This window comes from Natrix helvetica (genome assembly GCF_964273705.1).
Source record: "Natrix helvetica genome assembly, chromosome: 1".
In the NCBI taxonomy this organism is placed as follows: Eukaryota; Metazoa; Chordata; class Lepidosauria; order Squamata; family Natricidae; genus Natrix; species Natrix helvetica.
The window spans coordinates 212,460,504-212,485,048 of record NC_138548.1 but is presented as its reverse complement, the minus strand read 5'-3'; the positions used below and the strand labels follow the sequence as shown (position 1 = coordinate 212,485,048).

The window sequence follows — 24,545 nt, the reverse complement described above, 5'->3', positions numbered from 1 at the left end:
CCAGCAGAGGAGTCAGCCACAGCCTCAGGCGCTTTCCTGCATTCCAGCTAAATTGATCCCATAAACACACTGAAATATTTGAAATCCAAGAATGAGAATGTAAGGGGGAGGAGAGAGCAGGTCCTGAAGGTCCTTTGGCTTTGTCCCTGGCCCTGTTTTATCTATCTATCATCTATCTATCTATCTATCTATCTATCTATCTATCTATCTATCTATCTATCTATCTATCTATCTATCTATCTATCTATCTATCTATCATCTATCATCTATCTATCATCTATCTATCTATCTATCTATCTATCATCTATCTATCTATCTATCTATCTATCTATCTATCTATCTATCTATCTATCATCTATCTATCATCTATCTATCTATCTATCTATCATCTATATCTATCTATCTATCTATCTATCTATCTATCTATCTATCTATCTATCTATCTATCTATCTATCATCTATCATCTATCTATCATCTATCTATCTATCTATCTATCTATCATCTATCTATCTATCTATCTATCTATCTATCTATCTATCTATCTATCATCTATCTATCATCTATCTATCTATCTATCTATCATCTATATCTATCTATCTATCTATCTATCTATCATCCATCTATCTATCTGTCATCTATCTATCTATCTATCTATCTATCTATCTATCTATCATCTATCTATCTATCTATCTATCATCTATCTATCTATCTATCTATCTATCTATCTATCTATCATCTATCTATCTATCTATCTATCTATCTATCTATCTATCATCCATCTATCTATCTATCATCTATCTATCTATCTATCTATCTATCTATCTATCTATCATCTATCTATCTATCTATCATCTATCATCTATCTATCTATCATCTATCTATCTATCATAGCTACCTCTGTCGGCCTATTTATCTACCTACACCTACCTGCCTGCCTACCTACCTACCTACCTACCTACCCATCTGACTTATGTGCCACCCATATAGCCAAAGGCAACTCTGGGCAGTTAACAGACATTGAATCAAATGCAGTATAAAACATTAAAAGAACAAATAAAGATCTTAAATTGAAACATTTAATTAAAGAAAATAAAACTAAGCAGGATAGTGCGGGAGGGAGCCAAGTGAATGCAGGGAGGAAGTGAGCTATTCTCTATTCCCTTAGCCACCCTTCAATATTCCCCACCCCCCAATGGGGCCCCAGGCTACTTGACATAGTTGACCAAAAAGGTGAGAGCAAGTCTGACCCCAGGAAGGAGGGGCATAATGTTCCAGAAGGCGGGAGCCACAGCACAAAAGGCTCTACTTCTGGATACCCGCTAGCTGAAATTCCTTGGCTGATGGGTCGAAGCATGCCCCTTCTGCTGGCATTGGGGGGAGGGGGGGAAGAGGCAGACTAATGCCATTGGGATGAGCCAGTTTCTCAGATAGCCTGGACCCATGCCATGCAGGAGCTTAAAGGTGGTAACCAACACCTTGAATTGGATCCAGAAGCAAACTGGCAGCCAGTGCCTAAGGACCCCGAAAAACTGCCCATGCACCTGTGTTCTGCACCAGATGAAGCTTCCAGGCACTCTTCAAGGGTAACCCCATGTAGAGCACATTGTAGTAATCCAACCAGGAGATAACTAGGGCTTGAATGACTGAGCACATCTGTTGCCAAGAGAATTAGAACCAAACTATTCCATACAAGTGTAGCACTTATGGTCCAGCTATTTCCCGACAGAATGATTAACCAGTGGAACGGCTTCCCTCCAGAAGTTGTGGTTGCTCCAACACTGGAAGTTTTAAAGAAGAGATTGGACAACCATTTGCCTGAAATGTTAGCAGGTCTCTTGCCTTAGCAGGAAGTTGGACAAGAAGACCTCAAAAGGTTGTGTCCAACTCTATTATTCTGTTAACAATATAATTGTAGCAGATTCTTCAAACCGAAGCAGTTTGGCCTTAGCGCCCCCCCCGCCCCCCATAACTGGGTCTCAAATGTGTGTTCTGCATTTTGGAAAAAGGAAACAGCTGTTGGGGGAAGGGTTAAACACACACTTGTCCTCTGCTGCTTCCTAACTCTCTATTGTCAGAGGTACTAAAGTAAATTTTGAAATGCTAAATATACTGAATGCCACCAACTGTTTCTCATAAGTTTATTCCCCCCCCCTTTACAGGTTCCTTATCATCTGGGTTGCTTCAATGCTCTCCCTAAAATGCAGACGCCCAGAACTGGATGCTACATTGTAGGTGTACTTTGACCTAGTGCCCTAGTATTTTCACATTGAGGGCATAAATTTAAAATATAGTTTTAAAAATTCCAGAGATTTTTCCCATCATTAACAATGAACTGCTGTAGCAGGACTCTCTGAACGCTAACTTATTTTGTGTTGATTGTCAATGCATTTGTTTTGGTGGTGGTGGTTTGTTGTAGCTGAATCACATTGCTGAAACATGGTCAGTATTATCCATCAAGTCACCCAGATCCTTCCTGCAGATCCTGCTGCCTAATATGGCCTCCCACGATTCTTGATTTATGACTTTGATTTTTCTCATCCAAATGAAGGACTATACGTTCCTGTTGAAATTCATCTTGTCAGTTTCTGTCTCTTGTCTATTTTGGCAAGAACCCCCTGAATCTTGATACTGTCTTTTGAGTGGATGGTTGTCCCTCCTATCTTTGTGTTGTCTTGCACATCCGATCACCATATTTTCTAACCCTTTATCCAACCCACTTTTAAGTGTGTTGAGCAACACAAGCCCTAGAACAGAGCTCTGCAGGACATCACTCAGCACTTCCATCGTGATGCTGAGCATTGCTGACATTTGAGAGGTTATCAACAGCCCCGTGTCCATCCAAGGATTGCATAGGTTTTTGTTTTTTTTTCAAATGCTTTGCTGAAGTCAAATATTCATTTTCAGAGACAATTGGTCGCTCTATCCCAAAAAGAGATTTGGTTAACTTTTCATAAATTATTTTTCGTAAATCCATACTGGCTCCTGCCACTATAATTTTCTTTTCAAAATGCACATAAATTGACCAATAATCTCATCCAGTATTGCTATGGAGCTGATTGGTCTGTAGTTATCCTGGTCTCTCCTCCCCTCCCCCCACTTTCTGAAGACATTTGCCCTAGAGCTCACATTACAGAGGTCTAACTTTTGGGGTGAAGAGGGGGAGAGGGTTTCCTCCCTACTATTCCATTCCCCTCTGTGGGAAACACTTTTCCGTCTTCAAAAAGGGCCACCAGACTAATCTTCACGCAGTTGTTTCCTTTGGCCTCAATTACGGTGGCACTGAGTGTTTGCCTAGGAATAATGCTTTGGAGATCCCTCCAAGCCTATTGACTATTGACAGACTGCGCTGAGGGGTCCCCGGACTGCCTTCCTTCTTGGAAGGATATTATTGGAAAGGAATGGAAGGCACAGGATACGTTTTATGGAGCCTCCCCATGGTATAGAGTGGGTGGAATTTGCCAAACAATGGCTTCATTTTCAAGGCAGCCTTCAACAAGCAGCCCACAGTTGAAGAACAATCTTCTGTTCTCATATGCCTCATTTTCCTAAGGGTACTAGAGACCCATGTGATAGTGAGGAAGAACTTATTTAAACAACTGATGCTTATTTCTAAGTTATGCCTGCAAGGGATGCTTACAGGGAAATAACTGAAGAGAATGAAATGTATTTCTACATCAGCAGACACTGGGATTGCTCCAGTGGTGGGTTTCAAATTTTTTTAGAACCTCTTCTGTAGGTGTGGCCTACTTTGTGGGAGTGGTTTGCCGGCCATGTAACTGGGTGGGAGTGGCTTGCCAGCAATGTGACTGGGTGGGCGTGGCCAACTTGTAAAATGTGGTGAAACTCACTTAACAACGCTCTTGCTTAGCAACCAAAATGTTGGCTCAGAAACTCTGGCATTGAAGTGTGCAAGTCTTAAAGCTGTCAAGCTACAAGACCCGTGCACCCTAACCCTTTAGAGAAAAAAAACCCAGGGGTGTTCAAACTTGACAGCTTTAAGACTTGTGGACTTCAACTCCCAGAATTCCTCCTCTCACTCTTCATCTTGATGATATGCGGACGGGCGGGGGGAGGGAGCTGAAACTGGTTCTAAATGGTACTGTAGATTTGTGGAACCTCTTCTATAGAAGAGTTTAGAACTGGCAGGAACAGTTCATTGATAATGATAGGAAATGTATCTGGGATTTTTAGAAACTGCTGTATCTTTTGGACTATAAGACCCCCCCCCCCCAAAAAAAAACCTGGGTGGAAATGTCTGTGCGTCTTATAGAGTGAATGTTGCCAATGTCCTACCAACCTGCCAGCCCCCATTCTTCGGCCTCTGCCTCCCAGCAATTTGCCTCCTTGCATCAAAAAGCCTGGTCAACTTCAGCACAGGCTGATTAGCACAAGCAGCTGATTGGCGTTGGATAGGCCTCCTGCAATAGCGCCGATTAGCTGTTCCAGACTGCGTGGATCACTGCTGCCAATTGGCGCCGTTGGCACCTATTGCCGCTACCACCTATCACCACCTCCGTGCGTCCCATTTTCAGCCTCTGCACGCCCCATTTTTGGCCTCCATGCATCCTGTTTTTGGCCCGTTTCAGGCGGCAGGGATAGGCAGCATCGGCAGCATCTGTTTTACTCCCCAAAAGCTAGGTGCGTGTTATAATCCGGAGTGTTTTATAGTCTGAAAAACACGGAATATTTTTATGCCTCCAAGGCTTAAATAAATACCAGAGCAGTAGGCATCTTGGTTTGCAAGAGCAAGATGAATGAGTACTGAGTACGAAGAGGGAACAGCTATTCTCATCAAAAGATACAGTTGTCCTCAATTTACAACAGTTCATTTAGTGACCGTTCAAAGTTACAATGGCACTGAAAAAGTGATTTATGACCACTTTTCATATTTAAAACCATTGCAGCATCCCCATGGTCACGTGATTAAAATTCATATGCTTGGCAACTGACTCATATTTATGACAGCTGCTATGTCCTGAGGTTACGCAAACAGCCTTTGTGACCTTCTTGCAAGGAAAGTCAATGGTGAAGGCAGGTTCACTTAACAACTATGTTACTAAATTCACAACCGCAGCAAATCACTTAACAACCGTGGCAAGAAAAGGCGTAACATGAGGCAAAACTCACTTAACAAACGTTTCATTTAGCAACAGAAATGTCGGGCTCAATTGTGGTTGTAGGTCGAGGACTACTAGTATTGGGCCAGATCTGGCATGGTCAGCTGAAAAAGATTCTTGGTTTGGTTTCTCTCTCTCTCTCTCTCTCTCTCTCTCTCTTTCTCTTTGACAGCAGCTGGATATGACTGCAAACTTATTCTAGACTGCAAACCAAAATAATAAGAACATTTTTTTTTTACAAAGGTAGCAAGAAGTCACATAAAATTAAAGTCAAGTTCCACAGATCTCCCTGCTTGGAGAATTCTTCCTTTCTCATTTCCTGCTCATCTGCTGCAAGGCGCAATCCTGTGGAAGAGTAGCCAGCTGGCCCCCTCATCCCTTCAACACCAGTAGCTGCCTGATGTGGAGGAACCGTGTTAAGCAGGGATGGAGATAAGAGCCACACTCTCGGAGGCTGTTGGATTCTTGGCCACCCCCAAATTCGTATTCCAGCCAAGGAAACCAAGAGCAACTCCAGAGGAGAGCTGTGAAAAGGTCTCCTTGCTTGTGCTACAGTAAATGCCTGGGGACAATGAGACAGAGAAGGAAATGCAAGGAAGTTTTGGTGGATGGATATCTTGGGGATTGTCTACACTACTGGATTTTTATTCATTATTTTGCCCAGGGCTTATTTGCAGTTTTGTACTCACACTGAGCCTGTCAATGGCGAATTTAGCTAGATAAACCGTGACCAACATCAAAAGAAAAACCCAGGCACCTATCAACAGATGCAATTTGGTGATAGGTAATTCGGAACACATGCAATCAGGTTTTATTTAGCCAAAACATGACATAGTGATATGCCCAGCTGACAAATGAAACACTGCCCCAAATGAGAAAGTGAAAAAGTGTCACAGGGTCCCGTCCTCCCGCCCGCTGCTGAGGTAAATCGCTGCCACCCGTTCTTAACCTGGCAGAAAAATCGGTATGAAATTTGCTGTCTCCGTTTCAAGACATTATTCTGATTCCATGGCCTCTGGTCCCATTTCCTATGCACCGGGCGTACGCAGGGGGGTAGCGCACGCTTGGCAACTGGCAGGTAGTTATGACGGTTGCAGTGCCATTGTAACTTCAAACAGTCACTAAACAAATGGTTATAAGTCAAGAAATACATGTACAGTTCTCTCAGACTCACAATTCTTTGCCACACAATTCTTTATCTGCTTATAAATGTTCTGAATGCAATTACAAAGTGTAGCAGAAAAATGTGATCTCTGCATCCCCAAAAGCCCTGGGTGCAACTCCAAAACTCCCCAAATTTCCTATACATTTTATTGTGAGGAAGGGGAGAAATTCTTAACACAAGCCTCAAGTTCAGTTTAGAATAAATTAGAATAGAATAACAGAGTTGGTAGGGACCTTGGAGGTCTTCTAGTCCAACCCCCTGCTTAGGCAGGAAACCTTACATCACTTCAGACAAATGGTTATCCAACATCTTAAAAACTTCCAGTATTCCTGCATTCACAACTTCTGGAGGCAAGTTGTTCCACTGATTAATTGTTCTAACTGTCAGGGAATTTCTCCTTAGTTCTAAGTTGCTTCTCTCCTTGATAAGTTTCCACTTATTGCTTGACTCCCTCTTCTTTGTGGCAGCCCCTGAGATATTGGGACATTGCTATCATGTCACCCCTAATCCTTCATTTCATTAAACTAGACATACCAAATTCCTGCAACTGTTCTTCATATGTTTTGGCCTCCAGTCCCCTCATCATCTTTGTTGCTCTTCTCTGCACTAGTTTTATTAAATACATTTAAAATCAAATGTAATCTTCATCCTGGTCCCATGTATTGCTTTTAAAAATACAGCCTACAGCCCACTGCTAAGTACCATCTACCATTATACTCCTTGGATTTAATGATTGGCCAGGCCAGGCAAGATTGTTTGACCAATTCTAATCTAATATCGCCTCCAGTAACTTTCCAGAATCTCAGACAGAAAGGGGGGGAAAAAAACCTTGCTCTTTTACTTCCTGATCTCACTCTTTGAAGCAAAGATGGGAAGGACTAGAACAGGGCTCCTCTGAGTGTACAATAAGGTCTAAGTCACTGAGGAATATCAGATTATATTGGGTGGATATTTCAATTGCCTTTTTGGAACCTGAATTCTGGTCCAAGGCAGACCACATTTGGCTCCACGGAGTATTTAAAGTGCCAGTGCAAACAGTGTAAAGGGATTTGTGAAAACTATTCTTTTAAAGAAAGGATGTCACATTTGGAATTGTTTTGCTGTGAGAGATAAGGAAGCCTCCCCCCACTCCCCAATCATGCTTCTGTTGTGGTAAGGTCTCATTTTTCCAGTGTTTTAGATGGCAATCTGGAGCTGCAGATTAAATACAATACTTTTGCCAATGACATTTCTCTGTGTCAAATTACGGTGACCGATACAAAAATACTTATTGGCTGCTGCCCATGCAGTCACTAATGTCAAGGCATACACGTTTTCAACCCAAGACATCTTGTAAAAGTTTATATTTCTTCAAATGCTTATTTTGGTTAGCTTTTTCCCAAAGTGAGCACTTTCCCATTATTACCAAATGAGCTCATGTACTGACAAGAATTAATCTCAACGATTATAAGAGTGTCAATCCCTTCCCCTCCATAATATTTTATCCTTTTCAGAACAATTCTTTCTTAGATTTATTGTTGAAATACTCTCTAACTCTCCAGGATTAAAGCAGGCATATTTCCCCTCCTATTCTTAGGAAAAAGAACAGACCTAGTTTTCATTTCTGCTCCATCTAGAACAGGGGTGTCAAACTCAAGGTGCTTAGACCTGGCCCACAGGACGGCCCTGGAAATAGTGAAGGACCAGCCTGCGGTGTCTCTGCCAGTGAAAATTGAGCTTTGCTTTTGCTGGCAGAGGGCTGCAGGAGGCCATCGTGGCCTAACTCTCCCAAGATCCGTTTTCAGCTGCACCAGCCACCTGCAGCCCTCTGCCAGCAAAAACAAAGCCCCATTTTCACTGGCAGAGGGCTGCAGGAGGACCCCCCACCCAGTCCCACCTGGGCCACCACAGGTGCCCCCAACACGACATTGAGCTGGCCACGCCCACCCTGGCCACCCCCCCAGGTCCCCACCCCCACCCGAAGGTCAAACACAACCCTGATGCAGCCCTCAATGAAATCGAGTTTGATAGCCCTGATCTAGAAAGATCAGTCCTACCCAGTCTCTAGTCGCAACATGAGAAGTGATACTACCCAGTTTCCCTGAAAATAAGCCTTCCCCAGATAATAAGCCCAATCAAACGTTTGAGCACATGCGTTAAAATAAGCCCTTCCCTGAAAATATTGCAACACAGCAGCAGCCATGAGGTGACTATGCTCGCTGTCTCCTGCACCTTAAAAATAATAAGACCTTGCTGAAAATAAGGCCAAGTGTTTATTTCGGGGGTCAAAAGAAAATAAGACTCTGTCTTATTTCCAGGGAAACACGATAATAAACTAGCAACACATAAAGGTACTGGTACTCTAAAACCCCTTTCTATCACAAAACATCCAAGAGGAAGAAACTGCTGTGCAGGAGATACAGAGACTTAGTCTCAGTCTTCTTCCATTCGACCTTTTAATTTAAACTCTTCTGCCAAATGTGCCTTACTCCCATTCACTAGCACCCTTCGCCTGGATGCTGCTTTTCAAAACAATTGGAATTAAACATACTGGTTTTTAAGACCGGATGAAGTATGAGAAGACAGGCAGAAGAAGAATTAGGAGGAGAAAGGGTGGACGGAATTTAAGAAAAATGTAGTTTTTATTCTGAACTTACTGTTAGATCTGGGCAACGAGAGACAGACTGCGGACACGAAGTGACTTAACAGCTCTTTATTAGTAGTAATAGTGATCCAGCTTGTTTGGTAGTCGGAGGGTTCCCCTTTTATAGGGATTGGGCACGCCCCTCGACCAATCAGAGGGATACCTGTTTCCCGCTGTAGGAGCGGACCAGAGGGAAGACTTGTCCCGATATATGTTAATATCTAACACCCCTCCCCTCCTAGATGGGACGTTGCGGTAGGTAACATAATCTTTTAGGTAGGTGGGTGTTTGTCTTGCTCGGGAGGAACGTCGTAGTTCGGGTTGGCTTGAAGTGGTTGCAGGACTGGGTGCGGGTTGGTTTGAAGTAGTTGCAGGATCGGGTGCTTTTTCTATTTCCCGTTCTGGAGGTCTTGTGCCTTCGTTGCTCGGGCGTTCAGGAGTTTGTTCGGCTGCGCTGTCTGGGGGTTGCTCTGCTACGTGTGTGTAGTCTTGTTCCACGCTTGGCTCGCCGGCGTCGTTGTTTCCTATGCTGGGGTTTTCTTGTGGCTGACTTTCCGTAGACAGGAAACTTTCATCTTCATTTCTAAGGTTGGAGTGTGCTAGGCGACCCCGCAGTTGATTGATGTGCCTTTTCCAATTCCGCCCATCTTCTAGCTCTAGCAAATACGATCGTGGACCCGTGATGCCTATGACCTTTGCCGGCATCCATAATGTTCCCCCCGTGTAGTTGCGAGCGTATACTGAATCCCCTACTCTGAAAGACCGGACCTTACTTGTAGAGTCTGGGGGAGCCGTGGCAGAGTAATTCGGGTGGAGCCGGTCTAGGTGAGACCGTAGGCGACGGCCCATGAGTAGTTCAGCGGGGCTCCTACCCGTCGTTGCGCTCGGGGTAATGTGTTGAATGAGGAGGTAATGGTCAATGCGTGTTTGCCAATCACCTGGACCCATCCTGGCGAGGGCCTCTTTTGCGAATCGCACCATTCTCTCCGCCTGTCCGTTTGATGCTGGATGGAATGGCGCGATGAGGGCATGCCGGATTCCCAACCCTGCTAAAAATGTTTCAAAGTGCATGGCCGTGAATTGGGGCCCGTTATCGGATACGAGGAGATCTGGCAGGCCATGGGTGGCAAAGAGTCGCCGTAGAACCTTTATGACTGCCTCTGCCGTGGTTGAAGTCATTAGGACTACATCTAGCCACTTTGAGTATGCATCCACAACTATAAGGAAAGTCTGACCTTGGAATGGCCCTGCGAAGTCGATGTGTATTCGCGACCAGGGTGCTTTGGGTTTCTCCCATTCTGTGGCGGGCGCTTCCGGGGGTGCTGGTCTCGATTCCTGGCATGGGTCACAAGTGGCCACCCACTCCTCTATTTCTTTGTCCATGTTTGGCCACCACACGTAACTTCTTGCTAACGCCTTCATTCTAACAATCCCCGGATGACCCATATGTAAAGCATCTAATACATTTTTACGTAAAGCATGCGGACTCGATCCCCCCACAACAAACATCCTTGTAGTACTGAGAGCTCGTCCCGTTTCGACCAAAACATTTTGAATTCCGGGCCCACATTTCCCTTTGGCCACCCCCTCCAAACCCAAGTTTGAACTTGCTTTATTAAATTGTCTTTAGAGGAGAACCTTGCAACATCGTAGGAAGAAACCGGTCCCGAATCCAAACAGTCAATGAGCAATACCGGTACTTCTGGAGTGGGGTCTGGCAGAATGTCAGGTAATGGGCAACGGCTGAGTGCGTCTGCATGTCCAAGAGTGGAGCCCGGTCGATGTATCAATTTGTATGAATATGCAGCCAGGAAAACAGTCCACCTGGTCATGCGAGGAGAAATGGAGACCGGAGTGGGGCGGTTGCCCGCCAAAAGTCCCAACAGCGGTTTATGATCTGTGATCAGTTCAAAATCGCGGCCGTAGAGGTATTCGTGGAAACGCTTTACTCCCGCGACGGCAGCCAGCGCTTCCCTGTCCATTTGGCTGTAATTTCTTTCGGCCGATGAAAGAGTTCTGGAGTAGAACGCGATGGGTGCTTCTTTTCCGTCGGGCATCCTGTGGCTGAGGACTGCTCCAACTCCGAAAGGTGATGCGTCGCAGGTCAATACCAGCGGTAGGGTCTGGCTGTATTGAACAAGCAATGAGTCAGTGGTGAGTAGATGCTTTACTCCGGCGAAAGCTGCAGCTTCGGATCGTCCCCATTTCCATGGTGCGTTCCTCTGGAGTAGACGGTGTAGTGGCTCAGCAACGGTCGCCTTCTGTCTCAGAAAAACGCTGTAGAAGTTAAGTAATCCGAGGAAGGCCTGCAACTCGGTCTGATTTCGTGGTGTGGGGGCGTCCTGGATCGCCTTAATTTTCTTTGAAGTGGGGTGTATTCCCTGACCATCGACTCTATAACCCAGGAATTCTACGCTAGGCACGTTAATTTGGCATTTTTCTTTTTTAAGGCGGAGACCCTTTTCTCTGATTCTGGCCAAAACAGATCTGACTCTTTTGTTTAATTGCTCCTCGTTTGCAGCTGACACCAAGATGTCGTCAAAATAGGGGACGACTCCTGGTATCCCTTGCAACAGTCGTTCCATGACGCTCTGGAACAATCCTGGGGCAATGCTAACGCCGAATTGTAGCCGGTTGCATTTGAATGCTCCTCTATGCGTCACTATCGTTTGGGCCTCCGCTGTGGCGCTATCAACTGGCAGTTGCTGGTAAGCTTGTGCCATGTCTAACTTTGCAAATACCTTTCCTGGCCCCAACGAGTGCAATAAGTGCTGTACTACTGGCACAGGATATGCGCTCTGTTGTAGCGCGACATTAATTGTGCACTTATAGTCCGCGCAGATGCGGACTGATCCGTCTGACTTGACTGGGGTCACGATGGGCGTTTCCCAGCGCGCGTGATCTACCGGCTCAAGGATTCCTTGCTCCACTAACTTATCTATCTCTTTGTCTATTTTAGGGCGGAGTGCAAAAGGCACTCGTCTCGGTTTAAGTCGGATTGGCGCCACCTTAGGGTCTAAATTGAATGATATTGGTTTACCCACATACTTACCAAGACCGGGGCTGAACACATCCTCGAATTCCTTAAAAATTTGTTCAGCGCTGCTGTTTCTTACGGCGTTGATCCCGGTGACTTCTAACCCCAGGGCTTCAAACCAATCAAGCCCCAGAAGGTTCTGCAATGGCGCGCTGGCGATGGTCACGGGCAGCTGGGCTTCGATGTCCTTGAAACGGATGTGGAATGTGCCTTGGCCCACGATGGGGACTTGGTTCCCCTGGTAGTCTCGTAGCAGGACGTCTGGAGCGTGTAGTTGGCTCTTTCTGAGGCTAGGGATAGCCTGTTTCATGGATGCCCATGAAATGATCGTCAGGGTCGATCCTGTGTCGACTTCTAGCTCGCAGGGTGAGCCCTCCAAGAGGACTGTGACTCTCAGCCTTTTGGGCCGCTTAGGGCGGACTTGATGTATTGTGGTGAGATACGTTCGCAACTCCTCTCTCTGGGTCAACTCTATCTCATCATCTACATCCTGAAAATACTCTCGTTGAGCGTCTTGATAGAACGCTCGTTCAGCTCTTTGTGTGTATTCTCTCTGGGGATACGCTCGCTCAACTCCTTGTGAGTAATCTCTCTGGGGATACGCTCGTTCAGCTCTTTGGAAATGTTCTCTCTGGGTAAACACTTGTGGATTTCTCTCTGGGCGCCCTTTTTGATTTCGCCAAGCCCCTGGGTTGGGCTTCTGTTGGCGGTACATGGGTGGCTGCCGTGAGGCAGGGACTCCGCTCCGGCACACTCGTGCGATGTGCCCAAGTTTGTTGCAATGCGAACAAACAACGTTCCTGAACCTACAAGTAGACCTGGGGTGATTCCCTCCGCAACTTGCGCAGGGCGGCAAACGGGATCCGGGTCTCCCCCCAGGCCTTAAGTGACTGCTCTGCATCAGGTGACTGTCCTCGAACTCGGGATTCTCGTAGTCAGGGCTTGCGTCCTCGTAGTGCACTCTGGTTTGCCTTGCTGCTGGCTGGTTTATGTTGGCCCCTCGTTGTATGGTTACAGATGATTTCTCCGCTGATTCTGACGCTCTTGCTTCGTTTAACGCTGTCTGTAGGGTTAAATTCGGGTTTGCCAACAGCTTCTTTTGCAGCGAAATGTCTCTTAACCCACAGATGAGTTGCTCTAAGATGTGTTCTTCCAGATCCCTGTATTCGCAGTGAGCTGCTGCTTTTCGTAGGGCTGCAACATATTGATTAATGGATTCTCCCGCCTTCTGAGTCCTCATGTTGAATTCTTTGCGGCAGACATGGCGGGAAGGTTTTGGCGCGTAGTGAGTTTGCAGAGTCTGTTGCAACGTTGTCCACGATACTGCTTGTATTGGAGTAGGCGCGGTGAGGTCTCTGGCCGTATTGAAGACTTCTTTTCCGCAGTAGCCGAGGAAGATGTTTTTCTTCCTTGCATCGGTGATCCCCGTGTATTCGTTCGCTTCGAGGAAACACTCGAAACGAATCATGAAGGCTTCCCATTCGTCGTTTGCTGGGTCGAAAGGAGCGGGGGGAGCATGCATCGCCATCTTCTCTGTTTGAATTTGCCGCGCTGCGGTGATCTGAGATGGCTGTCAGAATTGCTGCCGAATTCCTGGGCTGGATCAAATCCGGAGATTCTGGAGGTAGCGTTCTTCGTCCTATCTGTCTCTCGATCCCACCCTCGTCGCCAATGTTAGATCTGGGCAACGAGAGACAGACTGCGGACACGAAGTGACTTAACAGCTCTTTATTAGTAGTAATAGTGATCCAGCTTGTTTGGTAGTCGGAGGGTTCCCCTTTTATAGGGATTGGGCACGCCCCTCGACCAATCAGAGGGATACCTGTTTCCCGCTGTAGGAGCGGACCAGAGGGAAGACTTGTCCCGATATATGTTAATATCTAACACTTACTGTCATTTCTTTCACACAGCCCTCTGTGAAGATGACAAAATATTTCACCCAACTCCACACAATCCTCATTTCACCCATTCTTTTTTGCAGCTCCTAAAGTGTCATTCAACACAATGGCTGAAATCTGCCATAAAAGTTTTCTGAACTGCAGTTTTCAGCCACTTGTCTTCCATGCATAAACCAGCTGGAAATAAAACCAGTCTAAGAAATCCTTCTCTAAACCCCTTCCTTTGTTTGGCCACAGTGATAGCCCGACTTTCTTACCAAATAGGCCAACTAGTAGATTATCCTGTTTCTTTATCCCTTCAGAGTGGGAAGACAAGACAAGAATTCAGTTTCACAATTTTTTTTCTGAAACATGGGCTACAAGGGGAAAGTGGCAGAATTTTTTTTTCAATTTCCACTTGTCAGAAAAGTCAGGTGAGGGAGAAGTATCCATGATTGGCCACTGTTCCACCAATAAGCTTCAAGAAAAGAAAAGAAAAGAAAAGAAAAGAAAAGAAAAAGAGGGAGGGAGGGAGAGGAGGAAAGGGAAGGGAAGGAAAAGAAGGGATGAAAGGAAAGGGGAGAACAGGAAAGGAGAGGAGAGGAGAGGGGAGAAAAGGAAAAGAGAGGAAAGGAAAGGGGGAAAAAGGAGAGGAGAGGAAAGGAAAGAGGAGAAAAGGAGAGGAGAGGAAAAGAAAGGAAAGGAAAGGGGAGAAAAGGAAAGGAAAAGGGGGGAAAGGAAAGGAAACAAAAACCTAGAAGGTCCAGCTGAATTTGTAAAAATAAAAAGCTCGTGGAGAGAAGAGACCCAGCACCTGGAGAGGCTGCAGTAGCCAAGTGTGGTGGGATGAGGTGGGATGAGGTGGGATATTGCTTAAAGAAATTGAAAAATAGCATGCAAACCAAACCGCATGGCTTGAACCGGCACAAGAGAGAAAAATACTCTTTTGACCCACTGCCAGAAAACATGGGTGGAAGTTGTGTTAGCTGCTGGGAGTTGAGATCGTGTAGAAATAGTAGGTGGCGCGTGAAGGTGACACATGAAATAAGTAGAAATAGGAGGTGACGCATGAAACAAGGTGGAAGTGTGGATCTGGCTGCAGAGTTGCTCTTCATTATGAAACAGGCAACACATAAAAACTATATCCCCCCCCTTAAAAGGGGTTTCATAGTTTGCAAAGCAAAGAAAGCCATTCTAATCTATATATCTCCCACAAAGAAAAATGGAGGAAAATCTAGTCTCAACTTCTCTGTGTAATTGCTGAATTTACTGAGGTTCTTGAACCATCCCCCAATAAGGTCCATGGTTGATCCTTGGCCACCTAGAAGTCCAAGTTCTAGAGCTATGTTGATCTTGCAAATCCCAGCTCTGGGTGCTGTTATCAGAGCAGTACTTCGAGGGGAAAGTGTGAAGCATCTGTTCCTTCTCACTATTATATATGTTTTGTCACGGAAGGGCAAATGTAAATCTAAAGTTACATGCAGTATATAGCTCTACTCACAAAGATTTCCCCATTGCTGCAGGAAAACTATATCCTAACCTTAAAGTGGGTTAAAACCGATGTACTCGTTCTTCTAAGAATTGGTGAGTTGGAAACTACAGCTTGAAGATTTTAATTTTTGCGATGTGATAGGAATGTGATCTAGCGGGCAGAGGGAACAGAGTTCGGCAGAAGTAAAATTTAAGTATTTAGGAAAGAAATGGAGTACCCCCCCCCTCCTTTCACCTCTGTATCCCCCAAGGTTTTTTTTAATTTTATTTTCAGGGATCTGGAGCTCCTTCTGGCTACAGCATGGGAGGGAGGGAAAAATTAGCACTCCCCAGACTTTAGGCCGTCTTCCACTGGAAACTTTCCAATGACCAAGGAAACTGAGATGTTGGAATAAAAGCGGGAGGGAATGAGGAGAAAGAGAGAGGGAAAGGAAGTGCCAGCTCCACTTTTTTTTCTGCCTGAGTCCTGTTTTCTCCTTTTAGATGAAATAATTATTTCCAGCTGCCCTGCCAGCTCATTCAGCTGGCCAAGAGGGAGTCCCAATTCATTTCAACACTGCAGGCCAAAGCAGGCCTCAACGCTTGCAGTTCAGCAGGGGAGCAGCCGCCGCAAAACGGCTTTTGCTGCTTTAGAAATGGGAAGAGGGTTACTGCGTTTACAAAAGCTGTTGCCCCTATTCCGAAGATGTGCACTTTGGACTTGCTCAGAAGTACTTCCTTTACCGCCAAGCACACTTATTCTTGGAATGAGCCCCAACAACAAAAGGGAACCTAGACGACCCTCACTCTTTCAAGGACCTTGGAGTACTCATATCTAATGATCTATGGGCCAGAGCCCACTGTAATAACATTGCCAAAAAGGCATTAAGAGTTGTTAACCTAATCTTGCGTAGCTTCTTCTCTGGTAATATTGTACTGCTAACCAGAGCATACAAAACATTTGCTAGACCAATTCTCGAATACAGCTCATCTGTCTGGAACCCGCACTGCATATCGGCATTAATACAATTGAGCTAGTCCAGAGATATTTTACGAGAAGAGTCCTCCACTCCTCTGCTCGCAACAGTATACCTTATGACACCAGACATGAAATGTTGGGCTTTGACAACTTAGAACTTTGCTGTCTTCGATCCGACCTAAGCGTAGTACATAAAATTATCTGCTACAATATCTTACCTGTCAGTGAATACTTCAGCTTCAACCACAACAATACACGAGCACACAATAGATACAAACTTAAGGTAAACTGCTCCAAACTCGATTGCAGAAAATACGACTTCAGCAACAGAGTGGTCAACGCCTGAAATGCCCTAGCTGACTCTGTGGTTTCTTCACCAAACCCCAAAAACTTTAACTTTGGACTGTCTACTGTCTATTGTTGACCTCACCCGATTCCTAAGAGGTCTTTAAGGGACGTGCATAAGCGCACCAACATGCCTACTGTCCCTGCCCTAATGTTCCTTTTATTCATATCCATTTCACGTGTTCAAAATCATGTTTATACTTATATATGTTATCTTATACATGTGTGACAAAAATAAATAAATAAATAATCACCGGGGAGGAGGGGAGTCCTTCTCAGCTCCATCTTATTGAAGTCCACCTCCTGTATCAATTGGCTCTTTCTGTATTTACAATCCCCATCACTCTTAGCAATACAGAATGGGATGGCAGCTGTAATTAAGCATATCTGGGAGATAGGAGGGTGGGAGAAGTTGTAAGAAACTGGGCAGAATATTTGGCCCATCTACACCTGGTGCTGCCAATCAAAGTGCTAACTACAAAGTGGTTTTTGTCACCTGCGTTGCATTGCAACTCACAATGGCAAAGCTACAACTTCCTCCTTTGCCACCTCCCGACTACCACCAGCGACAGGGCCTTGCACAGAAAGAGGGTCTTGTTCCACAACACATGGAGCTGCTACTGCAGTCCTCGACTTACAACCATTTGTTTGTTCAGTGACTGTTTGAAGTGACAACGGCACCGAAAAAAGTAAGTCATGATCAGTTTTCATGCTTATAACCGTGGCAGCATATCCATGCTCACGTGGTCAAAAATCAGGAGCTTGGCAAGGGGCATTTTTTATGACAATTGCACTATCCTGGGACCATTTGTGACCTTCCCAGCTGGCTTCTAACAAGCAAAGTCAATGGAGAAAGCCAAATTTGCTGAACAACCACACGATTCACTTAACAACGGCAGTGAGTCATTTAATAACTGTGGCAAAAAAGGGTCATAAGTTAAGGACTACCAATAATGACAACAACAACATGGGTAATATTATTAATAGTAATATTATTTTACATTTAATATTAGGATATGAAGCCGCATTATATACATAATAGTAGTTCCTAATAGACCAGATGATTTTAGAAAACTGCAATGAAAGGAAGACCAACTTCAATGTAACTTGGCTTGATTACAAAAACACATCTGATTCCCTGCCACATGATTGGTTAATCAAGTGCCTAGAAATAACAGGAATCACTCAAAACATCAGAAGCTTTGTGCAAAGTTCAATGGCACAATAGAAGACACGGTTGCTGGTTAGTGGCAATTGACTTGGAAAAAGTTAATATTAAAAGAGAAATCTTTCAAGGACACTCACTATCGTCACTACTGTTTGTCATGGATTCCTCTATCAACAATACTGAACAAGTCAGGCCATGGCTATCAAACATCAAAAACATCTGCCAGGCTATTCCACCTCCCTTACATGGATGATCTGAAACCATAGGAAACTACATCATCTGAAACAGAGTAGCTGCTCAACACTTCTGAATATGCAACCAAGAAATAGCAATGGAGTTTAGCCTGGACAAATGTACCATCCTCACCATCATTAGGGGAAAAACAGCAAAAACTGAAGGAATCGAGATGCCCCAGGGAAATAACATTAGAAGTTTGGATGAAGATGATAGCTACAAACCCTTCAAGCTGACAATATCAAGCCCCATTGAAGTCAAGAAGATCAGAAGTGAATGCATCATCAAAGTGAAGAAAATCTTAAAAGTCCAAACTCAGTGGAAGAAATACCATCAAGGCAGAAAATACCTAGGCAATTCCAGTCATTAGACAGACAGCTGGTACAGTGAATTGGACTCAAGCAGAATTAAAAGCCCTGGGCAGGAAGACCAGAAAAATGATGAAAATGAATCATCCCCTTACCTCCATGTAGCAACATTGACAGATTTGACTTAAAATAGATGGGGGTGGAATGTTGCAAACACACCAGATGGTTGAAAGACAAAAATGGATATTGGAAAAATGTCTGAAGGACAGTGAAGAAGAAGCACTAGTAAGCAAATATCAAAGAGACCAAAGTGGACTGCAAGAAAGATCAAATGAAGACCAGAAAAGAGACATTGGAAAGGCAAAGATCCCAATAATAAGAGGCATCTAAGGCCACAATGGCAAACCTAAGACACTCGTAGGTTAGCTAGCTGTGTTAATTGGCTTTGAATTCTCAGTTGTAACCGGGCAAGGCTATAAGATGAGAGCAGGAGAAAGCACCCTGAATAAAAACCATTCAAAGGGCAGGAAGGAGCTAATCAGAGAAACACTTTTGGGAAAGTTGCAGCAAATACATACTTACACCAGTGCAAAGAAAGCAGTGAACTTTTCACAATAACTATTCAAGACTACAGGGGAAAAAACCTTTTACTCATACATGCTAGGCATACATAAATGACAAAATCTATCAGCAGCCTTCGTTACAGCCTGTTTATTTGTTTTAACCTAGAAGCTTTAGGCACAGATCTGCAGATGATACATGCACACAAAAGGTATTTGAATGTAAGTAGCTCGGGTTGGTAATTGGACTGTTGGTCTGAGTTCCGAGGTTGGCAGTTTGGTTGCATATACAACATACATGCATATGCAATGCCGGTTGTTCCATTAACGCCCACTAGAGGGAGAACTGCTATAATGATAGGTGCCATCCAGATAGGCACCAAACATTGCAGACAACAATAACACTTATATATAGAATCTGTTAGAGAGCCGTCTAAGTCCGCTTTCACCAACATGTTGATACTCTTTTGCCAAAGTAGATATGCTAAGTTGAAATAAAATCTTTTCTCATCGGAACGAAACTTCTTGATTGTTTAGCTGGGAATTTAAAAACCTTTCTTTTTGTCCACTATCTATTAACGCATTAGATAGACGACACATGAGCTTCGCTGCTTTAATGGACAATGATCTCTAAATGTTTTGCCCTGTTCTAGCATGCTTGTAATACATTTGCCAATTGCCAACATCACCCACTTCTTTTATCTTTTGCGATAACAGCTTCTCTTAAAGGCTCATTTATCTTCATAACACTACTCTGACTTGTTTGCAAACAAAGGCATTATTTAACTATACACCCACAGAGACAGGAGGGAGAGCTAGAGATGTGTGTTCAGACTCCCAACTACACTTCTAACTCCTGCTCAGTCATGTGCAAGGGAACAAAAATGCAGTCATGGACACCCAGCTTTTTGCCTCTTCAGGGACAAATGCACGTGTGCGTGTAGATGCGTGTGCATTAGTGTGTAAAATACATATATCCTCTTGTGATATATAAAAGTTCTCCTTGTTGCTTCTACTCCTTCTAATTTGTAAATATGGACATTTCATTCATTCTGTTACCCAGCAATTTGCTGAAAGTCATTTTGAGGAATATTCGTGGCATGTGAGAAGCCCTCACTGAGCCTGAGGTCTTTGTAAACTGGTATCCAATCAATGAAGGCACTGTGAAACAAAATCACCATCACTATAAGCTTTTCTCAGCTCAGGAATCCTAAAGCAACATTCCAAAACTGGCTAGTAAAGACTTGATCAAAGTCTACCTCTAATGATACTAATATTTTACAGGTGAGAACCGTAGAACTAAATTACATGAGCAATTAGCAAAACTTTAACTATGTCAGAGTTTGCTTTTTTAAAAAAACTGCAACTCTTCTTGCAGTTGTTAAAACTGTTTGAAAAAGGTAGCCCTTGAAACTCTACTGCAGATTATCGAGAAATTTTGTAGAAGGCTCCCCCAAGCTACTTTTTCTTACCTTTATTCTACTGGCACCTTCATTTTTGTTTGTCTCACAGCAGTGATATTAAGATTACAGTGTCCCTGCTCCTTGGAAAGCATAATGTGCCATCTTTGTACATTCTGCTCTCTCTTCCAAAATAAGATTGTCCCGAATGGACACACTTTGCTCAGTTGATCATTCTCCTCAGATCGGAATTAATGCCAGGACAGCACTAGTCGTGGTGGCGCAGTGGTTAGGAGGCAATATTTCAAGCTATCTTTACCCACAGCCAGGAGTTCGATCCTGACCAGCTCAAGGCTGACTCAGCCTTCCATCCTTCCAAGGTTGGTAAAATGAGGACTTAGATTATTGGGGGCAACATGCTGACTCTGTAAACCATTTAGAGAGGGCTCTAAAAAATTATGAAGTAGTATATAAGTTTAAGTGCTATTGCTTTGCAGTATTGCAAACTAACTCTGCCCACTGTCAGGAGTTCGATCCTGACTGGCTCAAAGTTGACTCAGCCTTCCATCTTTCCGAGGCCAGTAAAATGGTCATTCAGATTGTTGAAGAACAATATGCTGACTTTAGAAACCACTTAGAGAGGGCTATAAAGCATTGTGAAGTGGTATGTAAGTCTATTGTTATTATGGAACAGATGCAGAATAAAAGGCAGAAGCTAAACCCAGAAGGGGAAAAATTGAAAAACTACTGATTTCTGTGTCTCAAAGTTTAAATTTTACCACACTAAATCATAGTTCCTTGAAACAAAAGATGATGGTAGTATTTTCTGATTTTTTTTTTTGTATTTACAGCTGGCAAGGACTACATTTTACCAGCTTCAACAGACATTTTTGTGGCTTAGCACTCCTAAATGATAAGCTATTGTTTTTCATCCGTGCACTGAAAACTTGCACTGCGGCTTATAAAAGATGCATATTCGTACTTTTCCTGGGGATTTTCTTATAAAGTTTTGGAGGTTTGATTAGCACGGGAGGCAAAGTAGATTTTGAACTGTCAAAATATCCACAACAGTAATAATCAGTTTCTCAAAGCCTAAAATGCTCTACCTAATTAAAGACGATCTCTCCTGCTTTCTTACATTAGTATAGCAAGTCCTGCTGATTTGTGGGGCAGCTCTTTCTACAGTCGGAAAATGTTCTGAATCTTAGTGTTGTGGTGCTGTTGCTATAGAATTCTCTCCATTTAAGAGCCTACTAAATCAATCTCTCTAGGCCTTTCTTTTAGGAAACACCTGGAAAACCACAAGTAGTCTTAGAATTATTTAGTGACCTTTCAAAGTTATAACAGACTATCAGAACTTAGAATCTCAATTGTAAATGATTTGGGTTTATTTACAATTGGGATTTGAAGTTCTGGTCGTCAGCCCCCTGCTTCCCTGTGGGTCACATGACCAAACCTCCGGCACTTGGCCATATGATGGACAGCTGTTTGCAGCATCCTGAAAACACATAACTACCTTTTTCGATGGTTTTGCCAAAACCCAGCATTTACAGCAAAATCACGCCTATAGCATACTATTGGTTTGCTTAATGACCACGGTGATTGCTTAACAACTGCCACACAAAAAAGGATCACATGCCTGACTTGTTTTATAACTTTTACAACTCACGTCCGTGATTGACAGCTTCCATTATGGTCGTAAGTCAAGGAATACTTGCAGTGTCCAATTTTATACAATGATTTTAAAGCATTCCATTTTGAAAAATAAAGTGGTGCTTATTTCGGAATCCATTTGATGTAAAAAAAAATACAGAACAGGAAGTAACTGAATTGAGCAGAGGTGGCGCAGTGGTTAGAGTGCAGTATTGCAGGCTACTTCAGCTGACTGCTAGCTGCAGTTCGGCAGTTCAAATCTCACTGGCTCAAGGTTGAATCACACTTCCATCTTTCCGAGGTGGGTAAAATGAGGATGCAGATTGTTGGGGCCAATAGGCTGATTCTGTAAACTCTTGGAGAGGGCTGTAAAAGCCCTTTGAAGTGGTACATAAGTCTTATTCCTATTGCTATGACAGCATTATGAAAGTATATTTGAGATAGAGCCAGGAAACCGTGTGAAAATTGAGATATTAGCAGAAGATAATAAACTTTGGACTAGCAATGATAAATGCATTCTACCAAACCTATATATGCCAACTAGCAGACTTGAGAGCAAAGCCCATTTGTGCAAAATGGTCCATATATGCCATGCTGGAAACAGCTTATTGCAGAAAGAACCTTCTAAGAACAATTTGACTAAACCAAGCAGAAATCAAGAGTCTGGCTCAAGCCACGTGATCTCAGATGATGCCCCCTGGTGGAATAAGCTGCTAGATACACCTGGAGAATCTGGAGATAGGAATGTAGGGGCAGCAGAATGGGCTGCAGTTGGCAGAGCCCACTATGCAATGAAGATTCCAGCTTAACCAAGGCAGAAGCATTGCTGGGAAAGAAATACAGATCAACACTTTACCATTTCATGAATGGATTCCCCCCTCCCTCCCCAAAATGGTGCAGCGGACTCCAAGAGAAAGGGAAGGGGGCCTACTTTCTCGGGAACCCCATTCAGGAGAGCCCCAGGCTCACAACTACAAAGTTCATAGATATGCAGTGAACTGGAGGCATGGATGACTGACAGCCCTTCAGCGTGGGGACGCTGCTTTGGCGTGTTGAAACCTGAACGAGAGAAAGCACAAAGGGTTCCCATTGCTGCATTGGCAGATGGGAAGTATGCAACTAAGCAGAGCCCAGAGGTCTGGCACAGAGCCTGGCATATCTTGGAGTGGATAAGGAGGGCAGAGAAGTCAGGACATGCCCCAAAGCATGGAGAACGCAGTACGATAGCCAGGAGGAGCCAGTGAAACTCACACCCGGCAAGCACTGCGCACAATTTCTTTGTATCCCGAGTCAAGGGTGTCACGGCACAAGCAAAGCACAATCAACTAATGCACACACAATGAAAGGCGCTTCCACACAACAACTTTCTCTTGTAGCCCCCTCAGGAAAATCAGAAGCGAGCAATTCCCAAAGATGATGCAATCCCCGAAGAGTGATAAAGGCTAGGTATATTTCTACACCACCTTGTGTGAGTCTTTACACAAAGAGCTTCTTCAAACGCCTACTTCCAAGTCAAGGGTATTGTGTAAGCTAATAAGCTAATAATTACTGAATAAGCCAATTCAGTCCACCCATAATTCATTTCCTCTAAAATATCCATAGAATGGAATTCTTTTCTATACCCATATATACATTTGGCAGCATCTTGATAAATAAACCTCTTTCCCTCTTATTTTTAACATAATCAAGGAGCCCTGTGAATGATGCCACATGTAGCAATAATTCTTTTTAAAATGGTCCATGAAATGTTCTGAGATAAAAGTCCAGCGTTCGGTGGCTTTGTCTTCAAAAGGCATCTGGTGCCCAGATTCCAGATCAGATCTATGGTTTGTACCCAAGCAGTTTCCAAGAACAGAGTGGGATTTGGCTTCATTTAGCTGCCAAAAAGCAAATTTGGGACCGAAACATTTCTGAATCCAGACAAACTTTGGAAGCTGATGGGTATATGTGGAATTTTGGGAGCATGTTGTCGTGAACCTGGCTTATTCACAGTGACGGTGAAAGCGTCCGTGTTTTACAAATGATTCTCTCCAGTCTTCCAGTTTTCATACTATCCATAGCTCCCTTTTACTTTTTCTGAGGAGACAGGCATACTTCTGTACAAAATGCTAAGCTTCCACCACCACATTTGCTCTTTAAGAGTCCCCATGAACACTACAGGTAGTCCTTGACTTACAACAGTTCATTTAGTGACCATTCAAAGTTACAATGGCACTGAAAACAGTGACTTACGACCATTTTTCACACTTATAATCATTGCAGCATCCCCATGGTCATGTGATTTATACTAGGATGCTTGACAACTGACTCACATTTACGACGGTTGCAGTGGCCCAGAGTCATGTGATCCTCTTTTGCAACCTTCTGACAAGCAAAGTCAATGGGGAAGCCCGATTCACTTAACAACACTTAAATTAGTGTTACTAATTTAAGAACCGCATTGATTCACATAACAAATGTGGCGAGGAAAGTTGTAAAACGGAGCAAACTCACTTAACAAATGTCTCACTTAACAACATAAATATTGGGCTCAATTGTGGTCGTAGGTTGAGGACTACCTGTATGTGGGACTCGGAAGCATCCTAGAAACAAAGAAGCGGCTGGAAGG

General features: G+C 43.9%; 1 protein-coding gene across 3 annotated transcripts in view; it reads right to left on the bottom strand.

The window, feature by feature from the left end:
* The window catches only part of RARG (retinoic acid receptor gamma), a 161,338-nt gene that overhangs the window by 77,475 nt on the left and 59,318 nt on the right, over positions 1 to 24,545 (bottom strand). The gene's annotated exons all lie outside the window — the stretch shown is intronic.